This window comes from Armigeres subalbatus, chromosome 2, assembly GCF_024139115.2.
Source record: "Armigeres subalbatus isolate Guangzhou_Male chromosome 2, GZ_Asu_2, whole genome shotgun sequence".
Classification (NCBI taxonomy): domain Eukaryota; kingdom Metazoa; phylum Arthropoda; class Insecta; order Diptera; family Culicidae; genus Armigeres; species Armigeres subalbatus.
This window is the reverse complement of record NC_085140.1, coordinates 116,943,313-116,962,795: the sequence shown is the minus strand read 5'-3', so window position 1 is coordinate 116,962,795 and position 19,483 is coordinate 116,943,313. Positions and strand designations below refer to the sequence as shown.

General features: G+C 41.7%; 1 protein-coding gene across 4 annotated transcripts in view; it reads right to left on the bottom strand.

The window, feature by feature from the left end:
- The window catches only part of LOC134210707 (uncharacterized), an 869,243-nt gene extending 850,531 nt beyond the window's left edge, over nucleotides 1-18,712 (bottom strand). For 3 of the 4 annotated variants that reach the window (XM_062686933.1, XM_062686936.1, XM_062686934.1), the window contains exon 1: nucleotides 17,390-18,712. The gene's annotated coding sequence lies outside the window, so the exon portion shown is untranslated. The remainder of the gene's footprint in view (nucleotides 1-17,389) is intronic. The other variant, XM_062686935.1, reaches the window with a different exon arrangement.
- Between the last annotated feature and the right edge of the window lie 771 nt (nucleotides 18,713-19,483).

Genomic DNA, 19,483 nt, shown 5'->3' with positions numbered 1-19,483 from the left:
GAAGCAGGGTGATGTGCTTTCGAATTTATTGTTCAACATTGCATTCGAAGGCGCTATTAGAAGATCTAGCGTGCAGAGGAACGGCACTATCTTCACACGGTCGCATATGATTCTGGGTTTTGCAGACGACATCGACCTTATTGGAATCGATCGCAGAGCAGTAGTGAAGGCATTTGTCCCACTGAAGAGGGAGACAGCGAGAATAGGCCTAACCATTAACTCTACCAAGACAAAGTACATGGTGGCAGGTAGAAATAGGGGAAGACCTAGTGATGTTGGTTTAGAGGTACTGCTTGATGGGGATGTGTTTGAAGTTGTTGAAGAATTTGTTTACCTTGGAACGCTTGTGACATGTGACAATGACGTTTCTCGTGAAGTGAAAAGACGTATTGCTGCTGCGAATAGGGCCTTTTACGGATTACGTAACCAGCTTAGGTCCCGCAACATGCAGACGGAAATGAAATTTGCTCTATACAAAACTCTGATTCTACCAGTGGCCTTTCATGGACATGAAGCATGGACATTAAAAGTGGCGGACCGGAGAGCTTTCGGGGTTTTCGAGCGAAAAGTGCTGCGTACCATACTCGGAGGGAAACTAGAAAATGGTGTGTGGCGCAGATGTATGAATCATGAGCAGTATCAAGTATACAAAGAAAGTATTGTGAATCAAATAAAATACGGCAGACTTCAGCGGACTGGTCACTTAGTACGAATGTCGAAAGAAAAAATAGCGAAAACAATGTTCAACAGAGAACCAGATAAGGGCCGACGACTTAGTGGAAGGCCACGATTACGCTGGCTGCACGCGGTGGAATCGGACCTGGGGACCCTGAACGTTCGGGGAAACTGGAGGAACATCGCCCAAGACCGACGATTATGGAGCTCTACAATACGCCAGGCATAGGTATATCGACGCTGTAGCCAACCAGGTAGGTAATCCACTGAAGTTGATTTTTTATACAGGCGATTTCTACCGGGCGTGTGAATTCAAAACCGCGTGAATCCGAAAATGCGTGTAAAAATTGATTTCTTCAGCCATTGATGGAATAACTTGCAATGCTTTAACTTGATCCCACTCAGATGCATTTTTCAAGGCTGTCCGTTATTTATTTCAATCTAGACAGCAAGGCTATCAAACTTTAGTATGTGACAGCAAGTTATGACGTTCAGGATATGAATCCTTATCGTTTTCAAGCTACATGCTTAAAAAGTTCTTAGTTAATTTATGCATAAAAATTGAGACTGAAAATCGTGCCTCCCCTACTCCACATTTCGCAAGAATAAGTATTAGTATTGTGATAAGTGTTATTGGCCCTGCTCTCTCCATGTTGACTCCTGAATCTGGCCCTGGTCGAAATTTTAGAAGGTCAATTTCAAGTTCAAATGGAATTCTTTGAGCTCCTGATGTATTTTCGCGAAGATTGAGCAGCCGCATGCACAGTTTAATTGTAAGAATTACGGAAGGTCAAAGTCAATTGAAAATAAAATTTTTAAATCTCCTGATTTGTAAAGTTGTATCATTGTAATTGATTTTGTAGCATATACTCTACCATAGTGACCCCTGCATCCGGCCCTGAATTCAGTCAATCGTGTTCTACTTCTATGGTGAAACCATCCAAATCGACTAGAAACCTTTACAAATATATTTTTGAGATGGTTTGATGGTTGATGAACACACGAACATGAACACACGTGATGTTCGAATTACAGAAAAAAAGACCCCTGCGCACACTTATGTTTAGCAAACACTCGGATCTTGAATTTCAATTTCACCAAAATCAAGGAAAAATATCCAATTTATTGGGTCACGTGCCCCATCGTGCCTCAGTTTAGCTCCGCCGTTCGTTCGTAACGTTCTCCGTAAGGCGCGATGACAGTGCCAGAAAAAAGGGATTTCTGAGACCAAACGCTTCTTCATCCTGTCGAAGCAGAGTATGTTGAATACGTTTCCATTACTTTTCGTAGTTACATTTTATGTGTCTAAGAGGAAGTTAACTTGATCTCATCATCTTATTGGCGGTTCTTTAACAGCAGAAAGGCCTCGCGGCAGATTCCATTGGAAATGTAATTTGGTAAAATAACCTTCTGCGAATGGTTTGGCGGAAAATGGTATTTAGCCGAAAATGGTATTTAGCCGGAAACGCAATCAATCGCCGACCATTCAGCCGAACTGGTCATTTGGCCGAAAAAGTCGTTTGGCCGAAATGGTTGTTTGGTAGAAATGGTCATTTAGACGAAAATGTCACTTGACGGCACAGGTCATATGTCCGAAGTGATCGTTCAGCAAAAAGGGCCATCTGACTGCAAATGTCATAAGGCCGAAAAGGTCATTGGGCAGAAAGGGGAAACTTGGTCAAACATGTCATTTGGCCGAACAGATCATACGACCTTAAATGTCAAAGCATCAAAGAAATGCAGCAAGCAATAAGAGATACTTGCAATAATGTCTTTGCTCTTATCTGCAGAGGATAAAGACAATGAAGTTGCATTCCATTTTACTTTTCAAATCATTGATTGTTCCAGAAGTAAGACTGAAATCATTTTAACTAATCGATATGTTTTTGTTTTAACATCGACAACTGACACATTTTTAATTGAAACCATCATCGAATTCCGACTACCTTTCTGAATGGCAGACGATCATTGCTCTATTCTGTTGCAGTTCGGGACAATCGCTTGTTGTGCTTGAGTTCTGTGATTTTAAGTTTTTTCTAACACTGTCAAGTGTTCGTTTTGCAACCCAGACTTATCCAAGAATAGCTTAATATCCAGTAATTCACAGATTTCTTCTTTTTTTTCTATTTTCATATTAAATTATACAGTCATACTTATTATGACATTATGACATGACCATTAAGCAACATAAGATTACCATCTAGATGATGGAATGTTACAATAAACAGAATTTGATCCCCTTTTATTTTGGTATTAAAAATGCAAAAGTAGTTCACTGCAGTCTGAGATAGTTATATCTTCTTAGCTAACTGCCACTAAAGTGTATATAGCTTCAACGTGTTGAACGTTCGATCATGGAACTTCCTAGCAGACAATCCAAAATCCATGTTTAGAGCCAGATAAATTATCAGTTATATTAAGCCAACTGTGTCATTATTTTGGCGGAAATTTCAGCTACCTACGCAAATTATATTTTTCATTGCTATGAATGTGGTACTTCGTCTACAAATATTTATGGAAGCAATAACTGAGTTTACTACCGAAGTCTTAGCAAGCCGCGGACAAGATCAGACGTAAAAAATCATGCTGCTGTTGTCATTTTCGTGAATAATAACAAATGTTCAATAAAAGTGTGGCCAAATAGTTTGAGTGATTGGGCCAAAAAAAGCGAAGCTGTCAAAATAGATTCGAACAGAGAAAAGGAGGAAGAGCGAAAATTTCCAAGTGGTTCGAGTATACATTTGTCAAGCTATAGAATACATCGAAGATTAGTCTCACCAAAGGCCGGCGTCGCGGCACGGCAGGAAGGTCTATATAGTACTTTAATACCTTGAATACGGATCAAAATACTGAAGCTATGAGTTCAGGTGGACATCGCTATGGATGGCAAAAGGCTCGAAAGAAAAACATTGTAATATGTTTAACACCTTCGGTAAGTTCGTTCCTTTTTTCATGCATTGTTGGTCTGGCGGACTGTACATCAAAAAGTAGTAATCAGTAGTAAGCTGAAAAACTTTGTTCGCATCTAACGATGTTGGTAAACCTTCTAAATTTCTCAATTTTGGATACTTCCGTTTGCAGCTTGCACACCGTAAGCTCAATTTTCAAAACTCTGATCGTTTGCCTCTATTATCTCGCTTATCTTCGTAAACTACTAAACTTAACCTATTTTATACTAAGGGTACAAGGAGTTAATCGTTGCAATAGAAGATTGCAACGATTTTTGTCTAAAATTGGAAATTATTTTGTTGGACATTTGTTGCAATGTCTCAATATTAGAAATTCTATGAAGTTCATTGGTACTATACCACGGAGGCAACTTCAGAATCATTTTCAAAATTTTATTTTGAATCCTCTGGAGTGCCTTCTTTCTGGTATTGCAGCAACTAGCCCATATTGGCACAGCATACAACATGGCAGGTCTAAAATTTGTTTGTAAATCAAAAGTTTGTTCTTAAGACAAAGTTTTAATTTTCTGTTTATAAGTGGATATAGGCACTTAATATATTTGTTACATTTGGCTTGAAGGCCTTCAATGTGATTTTTAAAAGTTAATTTTTGATCTAGCAGAAGTCCTAAATATTTAGCTTCGCTAGACCAATTAATTGGAACCCCATTCATAGTGACAATATGTCTGCTAGAAGGTTTCAAATAAGAAGCTCTCGGCTTATGTGGGAAAATTATAAGCTGAGTTTTGGAAGCATTCGGGGAAATTTTCAATTTTTGCAAGTAAGTGGAGAAAATATCCAAACTTTTTTGCAATCTACTACAAATGACACGAAGGCTTCGCCCTTTGGCTGAAAGGCCCGTGTCATCTGCAAACAAAGATTTTTGACACCCTGGTCTCGCTTATCTTCGATATTTGAATCAGTATGCTGTTTTCGAAACAAACTTCAAACGGCCGTCTTATAAGCTCAAGTTTTTGAGTCTCGTACAACATCAAACGCATTTAAAATCGTGCTGTGCAACCATGTGGAACTACCTTTCGTAGCAAACATCGCACCAGAATTATCATCCAGTTATTCATAGTAGCAATTATGATGGGATTTGTCACGGATTTCACCTATGAGTTCGCGTTCTCTTTATTGGGTATTGGTAAGGAATTCTTTAAGATGTTGCCTCACAAGGTAATTGAATATTTCTCCTTTTTTTTATATATGAGACAAGCACTGCTGTAATCTTTATGACTTGAATGTCGGAATCCAATCGTTTTTCGAGTTCAAACTATCAAATTGCAAAGATATAGTTAATCTCTATGAACTTTGTGAATTACATTATTATCCGAAAAGTTTCACCAAAAAATAAAAGTTAATTGACCACGGAGGGGCTGCTGTTAATAATAATTTAGTTAGATTAAACATTTCGGAGCGGTCATGTTTGTTGGCTAATGATTGAATTTAGTATTTGCGGATCCGCTATTCTTCTCCGCATCTGAGCCTTTGAAATTAGGCTTAAAATAAAATAACATGAAGAACATTCATTTAATGCATTTGATTCATAAAGAATAGGTTAACGATTTTAAAAATATTTCAAAGGACATCATTATCGCTACCTGTGCCATAGGCATGCCAAGATCATGCTGGAGGTGGCTGAGTTGTATCGCCAGTTCGGTTTAGGACATTTTTAGGTTGCATATTTTATTGGCATTCCTATGTGGGTGGTTTTATAAAGATATCATTGATTGTATTTACACAGGAGCACATTTCTTCTCTGAAGTTTTGATAAATGTTAGCGTGGCCCAATCTTTAGTGAAGCCTTCTGAAATTACGATTCTGATCATTGTTCTAGATTATTTCCCCTAGATAAATGCATGAAAGTGAGACTCATCGATCACTTCACATTCTAGTGGTTCATAAAAATAAGTGTATTTTAGGATAAAGTGCATTTGATGCATAGGACAGATGTATAATTTTCGTTTACTGGTTGACTGTTTTGAACTGTTGGACAATTTTGTTTTCATTAAATTCATTGGAGCAAGACAAATCCGATTTACGAAGGTACATTTCACAATATATATTCATTCTGGCCTTTGCTTGCCTTCTATTTTGACTATCTTCAAATATTCCTTCTCAATGCCTATTTCAAATATATCTCTTTTGTTAAATATCTTCCTCTCTTTCCATTTTGTTAGTAGAAAAAAATTTGTTAAGCCTTTAACATAGCTGATTCATTGAAGAGTGGTAGAAATGTTAGTACCTATTAGGTTGGTAAGAAAATAGATCACAGTGAGTTTTTCTTAGATATGCAGATTGTTAGCGAGAATCAGAAGCTTTTGATCTGCTTGTGTGGTCGATATGTGAATAGATTTAATTAATCGCAATGCTGTACTTGAAACCATGCCTCAGAGACGTTTATTTAGGAGAATCAAATCTGTCGGAATTGAGTGAAAAAAGTAGATAATGTATGTTTGCTTGTTCCATGAAAGACAAATGTACAGCATTCAGAGTTCACGTGCAGTCGTGATTTATTTAGTAGGCAGAACGATCGGCCGGTCATCACGTAATTTGTTCTGCTTTGTGCGGTTAGCAGAACGATCGCCCGATCATCGAAATATGGTTCTGCTTTGTGCAAGTGAGTAAATTAAATAGAAAGTGAATATTTAGTTCGCGTCAGTAAGCAGAACGATCGGCCGGTCATCGAGAATGTTGTTCTGCTTTGTGCGGTTAGCAGAAATATCGGCTGGTCTTCGACAATTTTGTTCTGCTTAGTGCGGTCGGTAATTCAAATAATTAGTGTTCGTTCGACTATGTTTTGAATTGATCAAACTACACGCTATACACGGCATACCGTTTACCAAAACGAACCCTGCCACAATACCTACCCCATATATCCAACATCCCAGTGATTTCTCGTGGAAGTGCAGATGACTCGTCGGCTTCTATCAAAGCGAGTGTCATGTCAACATTTTCCTACCCATTCCTTAATTGACCTGCATTCGGACACGGCCGGCGCTGGTATTGCTTATTTTTGGGTCACCAGTTCTTACACATTGAAGATGATGTTAGTCCCAAACTTCATCTGTTGGTTCTCTGTGTAATTACAGCTGACCTGGCAATAACGGAGTAGCAACCGAGGGCGGTCAATCATGCTCATGCTCATGCTCATGCAATAACTGAGTTTACTACCTTCAGAAACATTTAATGTTTCTGAAGGTATTCAACCCCTCCACTGTGCTAGCGCATTTATCTGCTCAAGTTATTTCTCCATCAAACATCATAACTAGAATATCCAGCATTCAAGATGGAAAAATCCATTGATGGAATCTTTTGATGATTACCAGAGAACCGGAACAGGTTTCGCAGACATGTAAAACTATGCTTAGAAAGACACTTTCTTTGTTATCTCAGAGTTTTAGAGGTATACTTTTTTGAAAGTTTATTTGGTTCACAGATGTATACCGACATCAACTCGGCAAACTTCATTGGTATATAAAACTGTAATTCAAAAACATTTTACGGTTGATCTTCCTCATCTCTCCTCTCAGCACACAGCTGTCTATGGAAAAATTCAATAGTTTGCTCCAATCTTTTCATTCAATTCCCCTGAACTCATGTACAAAAGGAAACAGTCATGCTTTATAGTCTTAGCAAAAGTCGATAACAAGAAAACTTTTTCCTCCCAACAATGCTGAATGGCTGAAAAGGTCGGTAATCTGTCTATTTTTGTCCGCTATGGCTTTCGATTCCGATCCCTTAAAGCTGCAAACCGTTGACCACCACACCAGTTGTATCGGAACCAACCCCTCAGATCCTCGATGCGAAAGTCCCACTGCTGTCTGCTAAGGAAATTGTACATTCCACCGTATTGACACTATGGCACTACGGTCACAACAGCAAACGAACAAATGAACCAAAATTATACGAAAATTCTCGGGACGAAAAAAAAATATGTCAGCCGAAATGAAAAATGTTAATGAAGCACTCCTGATGCATAGGAATCGAGGGCACGGCACAGCACGCCCATCGGCACCATTGGGTGTCGTCGTCGTCGTCGTCGCCATCGTCATCATCATTGGCGGCAGCACCTACAAAATGGCCTGAGAGCCGCCGCTTCAGCAGCACACCACACCAGTAGTGGATGAGAAGACGTTTCAAGGGTGGGATTTATTGCGAGTTTATGGAAAATGGTCGTGCCTTCGGGCGGGCGGCGGTGGGGTTGGGTTGGTAAAGGATGACTGCCGTTGGTGGTCGCTATTGCACAACGGAAAATAGATTTCGGTCATGTTCTTGGGAGTGGGTTGCGACGGGAGAGATGCCAGAGTGAGGTTGAATAGTCACTTCAAGGATTAGGCGAGCGAGGATTGATCGCTATTGACCTATAAAGATAACTCCGTCGGAAGCATAATGGGGCAAGAACTACATTTCTCTTATTGCCCAGGAAAGCGAAGCAAGTTATGCCGCTTAGACGATGCTTTAATCTAGGTTATAGGGACCTCAGTGAGCCAGTCACCATTTACAAATTCCGAAATTTGGATGGAGGTTGATGAAATTTTGAACTTAGACTTCTATTATTTTTATTAGAATATTTTCAGAAAAAAACATCCTAATAAGCAATAATATTTAGAACTAATAATTAAATAACCATGCGTCCCCATATCGTCAGTTTGATGTTAATCAATTAAGGTCTTTCAGATAACGATTTTTGATGTTGTAACACTTTTGTTTTTTATCCAATCTTGATGAATTTAGGGTACAAGGTCTAGTTTTATCTGTACATTAATGTACTTTAATTGATACTGTAATATGGCAAAATTACCCCCTTTTTCACTAGATAAAAATTCATATAAAGCTCTATCAAAGAGATGTCTCAATCTATCCCAATACATACCAAGATGTCGATCAATGCATACCAATCATCGCGACAAATATCGACATAGCACTGCAAACATGTTCAACTTACTTCCTTATAACCTCGTTTCTGATTCTGTTTTTCACATACTATCGACAATTTACGATAAATGCGAGTATCGACATCCACAGCCTTACCAAATTCTAAGCAATATAAGCAAACCCTGGAACACACAGAAAATCGAACCTTACCAGCCTTACTGTGTGTTGGCATGTTGCCGTCCCAGCTGCCACGAGGGTTCAACATTCATGGGGTTCTATTTTAAAAAAAGGAAACATTATTTCTAAGAAATGTTTTCGACAAAACCCATTTCCATGCCATGACACACGAAATTGAATTGAGAAAGTGTTTAGTTTCTTTTTTCATAAATCAGCGATGATTGGAATCGTGGGTGATGTGATTCGGTGTAAACAACGTTTTGAGAAGAAAAGAAATAAGAAATATTCGTATGAGTGTATTCATTATTTTTAAATTGGCACAGTTAAGTGGACAGAAACAGTTTGCAGCTGACAGATTTATCACACACGAATGTCACGATTCTTGAAAACCATCGAATATGAATATAAATTGCGAATATAATTCAATCGCATGTCTCTACTTTTTTCGATTTGTCGATCAAAATGTACTCGAACTGTTTCTCCACCTCCATCATCGACACAGAACGAGTTTATCTTGAAATAAAATCATCATTCACATAAAATCAATAAATCCAAACTCAATTTTCCTCGCTTTTTACTCACACGCTCGCCTGAGAATCGAGGCAACTATAAAAAAAAACGCCTGCTTAAATTAGCCATTATTCCGCGCCATTATTCGAAGGCCGAAAACCGAGAGCGCGAATTCTGTGCATCCATTAATTTATGTCTCGGAAATATCTTTCCACTCCATAAAAAATCAATGTAAAATTTCGGTCGGGGATGTCTCCCCACAGCTCCCAACGGATGCGGCACACACGCAAACATTATCGTTCCGAATGCGTTAAAAAATTATGAAAATTGAGAAACATTCCCCAAGGAGCTGCTACATAGCAAATAATAATCCATCCATCATCGACCATCCGCACCGACACCGCACGTCGCGCAGATCGCGAGCGCCGATTTGTGCCGCTGGGCCGCAAAACAATTTGTCCGATTTCCCAATGTCAAGACTCGCAAGAGCAACAGCCACTTTCATCGTAAATATCTTTTTTTTTGTCTCCTGATGGAATTTCTTCCAAAGGAAAAAGAACAGAAAATTGATTAAATAATCAGAAAGCATAGTTGATCTTAGGCCAGAATCGACAAAATTGCACTTGAGATCAAAAGAAAAACTGTTAAATTAACGCACAATACTACATAGACATTATTTTTAAAAGACCAATAGCAATGCCGACAACGTCCTGTCACTCAATATGCATATTATAAGAATGTTAGTTCAACATAGATATAAACAAAGTACCAACAAAACTGTTGTTTTTTATCATTCATATTGTAATGGTATGACTTCATTCGACTATTTATCAACTTCAAAGCCGCATATGATACAAACGACCGGGACCAGCTATGGCAGCTAATGCACGAAAACGGATTTCCGCATAATTTGATACGTTGATCAAGGTGACGATGGATCGGGTGATGTGCGTAGTTCGAGTTCAAGGGGCATTCTGGAGTCCCTTCGAAACGCGCAGAGGGTTACGGCAAGGTGATGGTCTTTCGTGTCTGCTATTCAACATCTCTTTGGAGGGAGTTATACAAAGGGCATGGATTGACACGAGTGATACGATTTTCACGAAATCCGTCCAGTTATTTGGTTTCGTCGACGACATTGATATCATGGTACGTATTTACATCAGACTGAAAAGCGAAGCTAAACGGATTGGACTAGTCATTAACACGTCGAAGACGAAGTACATGATAGGAAGAGGTTCAAGAGAGGTCAATGTAAGCCACCCACCACGAGTTTCTATCGGTGGTGACGAAATCGAGACGCTCCGATCGAATAGAGTTCGCCGCCGTACCAAACTGACAATCTACAAAACGCTTATTAGACCGATAGTTCTCTACGGACACGAGACCAGGACGATGCTCGTGGAGGACCAACGCGTACTTGGAGTTTTCGAAAGGAAAGTGCTGCGTACTATCTATGGTGGGGTGCAGATGGCGGACGGTACGTGGAGGAGGCGAATGAACCACACAGAAAGAAATAATGAAAAGTAATCGACGCGTAAATAATAAAGACGTGGAAAATTACACTATTCTGGGCGTACATGAATCTTTTCCAACAAGTTCGCCCTAAATGTATGCAATTTACATAGCATTATGACACTTATTTGTATAAAAAGTGTCATAATGCAATACAAATTGCATACATTCAGGTGATAATATCGTTTAAATCTACGCTTTTTTAGGCATTCCCTTTATGTGCATTACTTTCGTGTAAATTTCAACAACTTTTTCTATCTGTGCACGAGTTGCATCAGCTGTTAGGAGAATCATCCATCGTTCACACCGCGAAAATCGGGAGACTGTGGTGGGCCGGGCACGTAGCCAGAATGTCGGACAATAATCCGGTGAAAATGGTTCTCGATAACGATCGGACAAGAAGGCGAGGTGCACAGCGGGCAAGGTGGATCGATCAGGGAGGACAATTGACGGACCCTCCGCAGACTGTGTGGTTGGCGAAGTGCAGCCATGGACCGAGCTGAATGGAGAAGACTTTTATGTATTGCACAGGCCACTGGCCAATAAATAAAAAAAATCTCCATGGATGGACATCGTGAAAATCGTACCACTCGTATCCTTGCCCTTCGTATTACTCACTCCAAAGCAGTTTTGAATATCATGCACGTAAGACCCTCCCCTTGCAGCAAATCTCTGCACGTTCGTCCCAATTGGTCGGATATGCAAGTTTTTTTTTAAGAAAATTATGTTGAGCTTTTTAGTGGAATATCTTCCCTTGTCATAAGACGAGTTTGTACCTTTCCATTCAATTCCACCACTTGATTGTACCTTGACAGATACGTATTTCGACCTCAACAGTGAGATCGTCTTCAGTGTCTCGTACTAAGTAAGTCGTAAGTCGAATCAAGTACGAGACACTGAAGACGACCTTACTGTTGAGGTCGAAATACGTATTTGTCAAGGTACAATCAAGTGGTGGAAATAAATGAGAAAGTACAAACTCGTCTTATGACAAGTATGCAAGTTTTGTTCACAGCGTTTTGTTATTTGTAAACAGTTCTGCTCGGTCTATTTTTCACAGTCTGAAACTAATGGGGTTTCAAGATATTCACTATGCAGGAAGAAAACTGAAAAGCAAGTTTGCACAGTCCTGCAAAATCCATCTGTGTCTACAACGGGATTTTACGCTTTATTAAGTCCCATGGTGATCCATTTACGTTATGGCCAGATCTAGTCAACTGTCAGCAAAGAAGCGCTACAATAGTACAACGAAAATGGGGTCCAGTTCATTCCAAAAGGAGGAGAGAGGAAGCAGTCACCAGTGACATACTGGGCCACGGGGCGGAGCTAGCCCGACAAAATACTTTACAGCCAAAGGGATGCGTTATTTTTAATTGGGGTCTTCGGCTGAATGTCGAATTTATTTTACGTTTTAGGTCTTTGGTGTCCTCAGCAAAGTTGTAGAACGTGGAAAAGTATAATACCAACTCAAAATTACGCTTCCCCTAAGCTCTGAGGTATTTTGTCGGGCTCACCAAAATCATGACTGGAGAAGGTGTGCGCCGGCTGATTAGCGACATCAACAGAAAAAGGCGAGAATTTCCCGAAATAACGATGCATGATTAGTTTTCATGTTTCCGTTACATATATTAACTATACGACTGAAAATCAGAGAAATGGCACCTACACTTGCGAATATACATTAAAATTGAATCACTCATCATTGTGTTTCACAGAACATTCAATATTAGTTTTAACATTTCAAAAGTCTTTACTTTGTAAGCGGTAAATAAATATAAAACATGTATTTTTATAATAAAAACATCACTATAAGTGACTATACTTTAGATTTTCCTGATTAGTTCATCCGATTTTAAAAATATTTGGTTTTATATTTAAGGTTGGGTTACATCTTACCCCAAAATAATGATTTATTTTCACCGTGTTGTTTATGCTGTCATTGCTTGCGATCATAAAAAAATATCTACTGTTCGGTTAGTGCATGAGTGAACAATTGTTATGCGTTCCGTATCTTTTTTGACTACGTGATAATGGACGAGTAAATATTGCTAGATTACTTTGAATAACATATGACTTGATATTCAGTGGAATATCTCGAAGAACTCACCGCTGAGGCTGCCGTCTTCAATGATGAGCCAACCCCAATTCAAGTCGGTGCAGATTCGGTTGATAGAGCCACAGATGAGAATCCCATCAACGTTTTGCTTTAATGGGATCTACCTCGAACGATTGTACAAGAGCCAGCTACGGCCAAAGGAAATTGCCCAGGCTTCCGTACAGGGTGATTCACTGGAGGAGAATCTAATTCTAAGGCGCCAAGTTGTTTTCGAAGACGACATCCCACATTGGTCAGAGGAACACGATCCAGGATTCGTGGACATCGCAAAGTTTACTTTACTGCAAGATACGGTGAGGAATAAAATCTACGGGACATTGCAAATAACACCACGATTGCTGACGTCATGGAGGAACAAATCCATCAAAATATTTTTTCATACCTATTCTACAAGCATCGAAACATCAGGTCAGTATCAGTTAGTTACGCGAAAACTAATTGCTCGTCAAAACCCTGACCGCTCTGGAGCACATTCTACAAGAGATTACTCAGCACTGGATTCTTAGCTGCGAGACAGCCGCCCTCAGCCATCGGAGTACGGTAGCTGCCCAAACGAATAATGATGCGTGAAATCGTGACATGGCTGACCTAACGAATGGCTTCAACAAGACCCTCAACATATTGCAGGGCATGAAGCAGAAAATGGATGGTATGTCCACAAGAGGATAACTGCTGAGCTTTTCACAGCTATGGAATCTGTCACGTGACCGGAAGAATCAAACCTGAGTCGTGAGATTGCCGACAGAGTAACTAAGTGTGAGGATGTGGGTCATTTGCAGTAGTAGTTCGTAGTGCATTAGTATCACTCACCGACGACGTGAAGGACACGTTTTATGAATGTCTTGATAAAGCCTATGGAGAGTACCCAAAGCATGACGTGAAAACTGTTATCGGAGACGCTAACGCTCAGGTCAGTAGAGAGGACCTTTTCCATCCCATAATTGGTAGGGAGAGCCTTCACTCCGCTACCAATGACAAATTGACTCTGATCACTACCTCGTTGTCAGTAAAATTCGATCACGGTTGTCAACTGTATCGAACGAAAGATCACAGCGAACGATGCGTTACAATATCCAGCGATTGTCGGCGGAAGGAGTTTCGGCTGAGTACCGCCAAAAGCTCGACGAACGGATAAGTGCAATCAACGTTAGCAACAACATCGACGATCTATGGGAGTAGATCCATGGAGCGGCGAGCACAACAGCACGAGAAGAGGTAGGCACTGCACAGAGGCGACCCAGGACAGGTTGGTTCGATGTGGAGTGTCAGAGAGTGACAGACGAGAAGAACGTTGCCAGAAGCCAGATGTTGGTGTCGGGTACCCGATCGAATAGAGATCGGTACAAGGAAGCAAGAGCAGCCGAAAAACGAACCCACCGCAGGAAGAAGAATGAATATGAAGAACAAGTGATTAGCGAGGCGCAGGAAAAAATGGAGCAGAACGATATGCGGAGGTTCTATGAGTCTGTCAACGGCGTGCGGAGAATGACAGCGCCATCTCCCGTCATGTGCAACGACTAGCAAGGGAATTTTCTGACAGATAAAACCGAAGTGGCTGCCAGGTGGAAGCAACACTTCGAGACTTTGTCGAATAGTGGAAGTGACGGTGCATCGGCGAGGAAAAAATATTGGCGACGATGGACAAGCTGTGGAGTCGCCTACACTAGATGAGGTTAAAAAGCCGTTAAAGAGCTGAAAAACAATAAGGCTGCGGGGAAGAACCAGCTCGAGGCTGAACTTCTCAAACATGGCAGTGAGCAGCTTTATGAAGTTCTGCACCATATTATGTCGAAAATATGGGTAGACGAGGAAATGCCTGCTAGCTGGTTGGACGGCCTCATTTTCCCTCTCTTTAAAAAAGGGCACAGACTGGAGTGCGCCAATTACCGAGGAATAACCCTCCTTAATTCGGCGTACAAAATTATGTCCCGTATTCTGTTCAACAGATTGAGACCGCTTGAAGAGTCCTTCGTCGGCGAATACCAAGCAGGTTTTCGTGAGGGCCGATCAACGAAGGATCAAATGTTTACCCTGAGACAAATCCTTGATAAATTCCGGGAGTACAACTTGCAGACACATCATCTGTTTATTGATTTCAAGGCGGCGTACGATTCAGTGAAACGGAATGAATTATGGCAGATTATGCTTGAACATGGTTTTCCGGCTAAACTGATACGGCTGATTCGTATAACGTTGGACGGATCGAAATCAAGTGTAAGGGTTGCGGATGAAATATCGACGTCATTTGTTACCTTAGATGGATTAAAGCAGGGTGATGCACTCTCGAATCTATTGTTCAATATAGCGCTCGAGGGAGCGATTAGAAGAACTGGCGTGCAAAGAAGCGGTACCATTATCACAAGATCGCATATGCTCCTGGGTTTTGGGGACGATATCGATATAATCGGAATTGATCGCCGTGCCGTGGAAGAGGCTTTTGTGCCTTTTAAGAGGGAGACAGCGAGGATTGGACTCACGATCAATACCAACAAAACGAAGTACATGGTCGCTGGCAATCAACGTGGGTTCATTAGTGGTGGTGGTAGCGAAATGGTGCTGGATGGTGAAAAATTTGAAGTGGTAGAAGAATTTGTGTATCTTGGAACATTAGTGATATGATGTTACCCGCGAGGTGAAAAGGCGCATTGCAGCTGCAAATAATGCTTATTACGGACATCGTAATCAGCTTAAGTCCCGTAGTCTGCAAACGAAAACAAAACTCGCGCTGTATACTACTCTGATTCTTCCGGTGGCTTTATACGGCCATGAAACATGGACGTTAAAGGAGGCTGATCGGAGAGCTTTTGGACTGTTTGAGCGTAAGGTGCTGCGGACAATACCCGGCGGTAAACAAGAGAACGGTATCTGGCGGCGTCGCATGAATCACGAATTGTACCAAGTATATAAAGGGCTGGATATTGTTAAGCTTATACAACACGGCAGACTACGGTGGGCTGGTCACGTTGTTCGTATGCCGGAAGAACGTCAAGCGAAGATAATATTTAGTAGAGAACCCGGAAGAGGCCGCAGGCTTCGTGGAAGGCCGCGTACACGATGGCTTTTTGCAGTTGAGGAGGACATGGCGCTCAATGTTCAGGGCGACTGGAAGCGATTGGCCCAGGATCGAGTCCAGTGGAGAAGGATACTCCATTCGCCGTAGGTTCATCGAAGAGCTGTAGCCCATCAAGTATCAAGTAAGAAGGGGGAGGGAGGGGGTCAAGCCAAGCGTTACGATCCATACAAAAAAATAAAACCTTCCATACAAAAAATATTACGAGGGGGAGGGTGGGGGTCCAAAATCACCAAATTCAGCGTTACGTAATTTTAAAAACAACCCTGACAAGTGCTAAAAAAAACATGCGTTATCTACAGCTTCACTTCGCATCTATTATTAGTTCTGCATTAGGAAATCTTTTCAATGGTTTTGTGTTTTATACTAGATCATTGTAGTTGCACCATTATAAGCAATAAGCAGACACACTACGAGATTCTTGAATACACAAAAACCTTCCAACATTTGGCAATCAGCTAAAAAAATAAAAATTTAGCTTAAAACCGATGTTTTTATTTGATAACTGGCTAACCCTAACCTACAAAACTATCGTACTTCCGGACGATTATAATAATTATGTACCTACTTCTCAAACCTAAATAATAACACTAATGCATACGATACGAAATTAGCATCATTAACCGAACTACGATAACTGAATTACCTCGCTTGTAACACCGTGAATATATGCTGATAAGAAAATTCATGTTCCCATTCCCCACTTATTGTATGCGAAGCTCATCGATGCCTAGAGCAAGTTATGTATAATGGAAAATGTGGAAAAGGCTTCCTTTCAGGTGCCTCTAAAGGAACAACGCTTCAACTTCTGCTGTGTACGTGCACTAAGCAACCACCCACATATACCTAGGTTTGCAATACTCTTGGAGGCCACGCCACGTTAATTGAATACAGAGCCTCGATTCAGAACGAACGAGTGAACGACGAACGTGCGACACCATGGAAACCATCATCCTACCCCCACATGCAGGAAACCCAAACTTTCCCAATCATAATTGGCACTTGGAGTTCAGCGTGAGTCTGCACCACGGTGACGCAGCAATTCGCCAAGATATGTAGCTCATATCAGGATGACACAGATTAGGGCATGTTTGACTGCTACCGCTGGCTGCTGCTACCGTTCTTCCTATCGACGACGACGATGACGGTTTTCACATTTCTCTTCGCTTCACCCGAACAAGATAATCCAGCTGTTCGGCATTCTTTGAATTTTCTGGTTGCCCGCGTCTTTCAACGGGCTATCCAACAGACGGCGAACCACCTAACCAACGATCAGCCAGGCCCTGATTAGCATATCATTTTTTTTATTATTATCACTTTCCTTCTCGATGATGCACGCGCTCGTGTTCACCGCTCGCGCGCGCCTGGCCACTTTCTTCCATTCCATCATCTTCGCACCGCACCAGCTTACCCGAGCAAAAATAGCTCTCCAAACGGAAACTTCACTATTCTGGGCTGAGAACCCGCTGCAAATTTGTCTTCGCCAATTTCGATAATTACCTTCGAGAACACACGAGACTCACTGCACTGCTGACTGAACAACACGGTTTTCACCTGAATCCCTCCGGTTCGCTTGGGTAAGGACTCGTCTACGAATCTCCACGAAGTCCCATGAAACGCACCGGAATTCCACAGTTCCGCACGCACTCACAATCTGTGTACACGGTGAACTCTCATTCGCTTATACAGAATCTGGCTATCAGCGAAATACACACAAAATAAAGCTCACTGTAGCTCACCAGTCGGTAGTTGGTTGAACGACGACGATTGCATGCACAGAGATGAACGGAGCACGAGAGTACGGTCAGAAAAACGTCTCTCGCAGCAGCAGTAGCACCCGTCCGTAGTGGGACTTCTTTTTCAATATTTCTTAAGCTGGCCCGTGTCGTCGTTGTGTGACGTACCCTCTATCGTTAGCCGAGTACGCGACGTCTGTATATGTAGGGGAGATATCGGAGCTAGATCCAGACGAATAGCAGCGAGAAAAAATAACTCTTCACTTTTGCATATTTGTGCTTATTTTATGTCTAAATATTTGTATACACAAAACTCCATTCACACGGAGTGTCAAAACTGGTCACTAATTCGGCGGGAGTGTCGTTCTATGGGTTATCGATGCTGGATGTTGGTCTCGCTGATTAACTGGGGGTCCCTTGAGTGATTAAACACACGATGCAGCTCTAACAACACTGATGTTGTGGGTTTTCTTCTTTCACCTTGCGAACTCCATGCTTCGAAGGGGAGCAGTGCCTTGACTATTCACACTGGTTCTGCTGCACACACATATGTAGCTCTCGGAGCGCCATATCATACCGATGGCGAGCAAAAATGTCACTTCCAGACACCTACTGTGTGCCCAGGTGTGCACTGTGCGATTGATTTTCTCCAGTCTGCAGACAGATCCGAGTTCCTGCGTGAAGCTGGACGTTCCCTCCGCCGAGCACTAAACACTTCAGCTCCCTAGAATTCCCCCACCACCCAGTCGGATAGCACTCCAGTTAGATCAAAAGTTCAATATCCATCTATGTTCGGCCTAGCGCACGCAGCAAATTCTAGGACAACCAGTCGAGATGTCCTTAGCTCGCCCGTAGACTACAGTTCCCTGTAGAACAATGGCTTGCGAATACTCACAGCTAGATCAGCTGAATTTTCCTATTCTTTTCCAGTTAACAAAACCGCCGAAGGAAAAGGAAATTTCCTCCTTCAATAGATGTGTCCAAACCTCACTCTTCTTCAGAGGTGAACCGTAACGACGAAACGCGTATAACGTACTACAGCGAGCAGCCAATATTGTCCATCAGCTAGCTAGGTCGAGCTATTACTGAAATGTCTCGACTGCACAGACTTTGGAACATCTTTTGCTCGGAGCGGTCGCCTCGCCTCACTTATTGGCACACTAACACAACCAGGTCGGACACTTTTACGAGCTCCACCATGATCCACCACCGTGAGGGTATGCGGCGCATGCTGTCTCCTTATGGTGAACAATTGAGAAGCGTACTACGTTGACGTCTCATAGGTTCTCACTTGTGACATGCCGTCTTACAAAGTTGACCCTCTGGATCATGTTCTTCGAGAATCAAGACTATGTAGAGACATTAGAAGGCAGTGTTATGAACCAACAATTGCGATTGTTAGACTAATGAAGAATCGCTTTTGTCCGTCATTATTTCTATCATCCTTTCTGAAGTCTACAATTTGATGTCTATCTGTCCATTATTTTCATTAATTCCGATGAATTCTATCCTATCTTTTCTATCTAGATCGATAAAATTCGGTACGTCGCACACCCTGAATCCATCGCCGAAATCATCGCGCACATAGCAATGGCAACAGCACCAATACCCACACCCACTTCGCGAGGTCCTGTGTTTTGACGGGCACCAGTACCACTGGCACTGGTAGTGGTCCGTTTCCATAAACTTCCTTCGGCGAGCACCATCACTAATGCTTGCACCCACCGTGCCGTAGCTGTGTGGTCGTCGTAGACAGCAGCACGCCGATCGATAATAAATTATGAAAAATGTTTTCACTCACTCTCTTGGTCTCGGCTCCGTATCGGATCGGATGCCGTGCTGGCTGAGGCTGCGTCTT